Source organism: Schistocerca americana, chromosome 1, assembly GCF_021461395.2.
Source record: "Schistocerca americana isolate TAMUIC-IGC-003095 chromosome 1, iqSchAmer2.1, whole genome shotgun sequence".
In the NCBI taxonomy this organism is placed as follows: domain Eukaryota; kingdom Metazoa; phylum Arthropoda; class Insecta; order Orthoptera; family Acrididae; genus Schistocerca; species Schistocerca americana.
Genome location: NC_060119.1, coordinates 1,241,712,159 through 1,241,713,956, shown reverse-complemented (window position 1 = coordinate 1,241,713,956; position 1,798 = coordinate 1,241,712,159). Strand labels below are relative to the sequence as shown.

Below are 1,798 nucleotides of genomic sequence, written 5' to 3'. Positions count from 1 at the left end.
TAAATAACGTGAGGAAATAGAGAAAAGCAAAATGGCGTGGCTCCGTGCAAGCTTTTGTTAATTATTATTTTTATTATACTTAGGACTTGGATTGAAATGTAATATTTAGGAATTGAAATATCAAAACCATGTAGTAAATGAAGATCTAATAAAAAGAATTTTCACAGCGAAATACTTTGTGATTCCGACCCACTAAATTTCTTGCAAATATAAATTACATTCTCTGCTAATGTTTTTACACTGTCAGAGCTAGTTTCGCGAACACTGAAGGATTTTAATCTGTTGTAAATATCACTATGTAGTGGAGATCGAGTCATATAGTGTACCTGACATGTTTCTTCCGTGTCACATTTTCATCGGTTTATACGCGCAAAAATTTGGAGCGCACTTTCCTGTTGAGTGAAATTTGTTTTTATGTTAAATCGCGTTTTCCTGTACAGTGGAAAAATACCTTTTTTCCCTTGTTGCTAAGTAAAGCCATTCTATTAAGCATCCTTACAGCCCTTAGACCCATAATTAGGACCTATGGAACACCTTTAACAAGCGTGCTGCCTCTTTTGGTGAATTTCGCTGACCGCAGTTTCACAGTAGTAGAACATCAGTTGGTTTCTGTACAGCATAGTCATTATCGTTTGAAAAGTAGGGGAATTTTTTCAGTTACTAGACGCTCCTTTGCCAGAAGTAAGTTATTGTCTCCTCTCGTCCGTAATTAAAAATAGTTTACATTGGAAACATGCATTCCATCGTCACAGCTGTTGTGTTTGTTTTAACTTCTGTTCATTATACCGCCTCATTAGAGCCCCTCAGTTGACTCTTGGCGCGACGGCACTCGCTGCTGTCTGGAATTTATTTCCGTAAAGTTCTCCGTGACGCCTGCAGGCCCTTTCCGACCTAAGCCCTAGGCGCCCACTACCCCTCCTCGCAGCATTGTAACTGGGTATTAATTTCTATTTTCTCGCTCACAAAAGTAAGCCGTAACAACAAAATTTGTTTCAAGCGGATCGTCAAAAAATTCTACCAACAGATTATTTTTTGTTAACGTGTACACAACTTTATCCTTCCTCTTGTTTGGCCTCCAGCGTAGTTTGCGCGATGAACTCCTCCACTACGCTGAGAACTATTTCCGGTCCACTGCGAATACAAAAGGCCCCAGTTACTGTGAATTTAGAATTACTCTGTGTTAAGCCTCGTGTCAGGAGAAACCAGTTTTAATGTAGTACACATTTACGCTCTACGTCGTCATCTACATGACTACTTTGCAATCCACGATTAAGTGCCAGTCAGGGGGTTCATCGAACGACATTGTTCGAAATTAGGACATGTCAGAAAGAACAGACGCCATTGATGACCGGCAGCTGTCTAGAACGAAATTAGAATGATATTAATACCTTCAGCTTCTGACGGGCATTGACATATATCAACGGGAACAGGTGAAAATGTGTGCCCCGACCGGAACTCGAACCCGGGATCTCCTGCTTATATGGCAGACGCTCTATCCATCTGAGCCACCGAGGGCACATAGGATAGTGCGACTGCAGGGACTATCTCGCGCAGTCCTTCCGCGAGACACACATTCTCACCTTGTAAGTCCACACACTACGTTCGTAGTGTCCCACACCAACACACTCATTACTCGTGGAAGACATTCTTACCAAGTCCCGTAAGAGTTCGGGGAACATGTGTGCACAGTAGAGGAAGGTCATGGCCGGTATTGCCACAACTATATGCTTATATGAATATGGTGTTTGTTCTGTCGGATATGTCCGAAAGAACAGCCACCATATCCATGTAAGTATAT

The 1,798-nt window shown here is 41.8% G+C and overlaps 1 non-coding gene across 1 annotated transcript; it reads right to left on the bottom strand.

Moving 5' to 3' along the window:
* Positions 1-1,441: 1,441 nt before the first annotated feature.
* Positions 1,442-1,516, bottom strand: Trnai-uau. Its single transcript has one exon. It is a non-coding gene; the product is annotated as a tRNA-Ile (tRNA).
* Between the last annotated feature and the right edge of the window lie 282 nt (positions 1,517-1,798).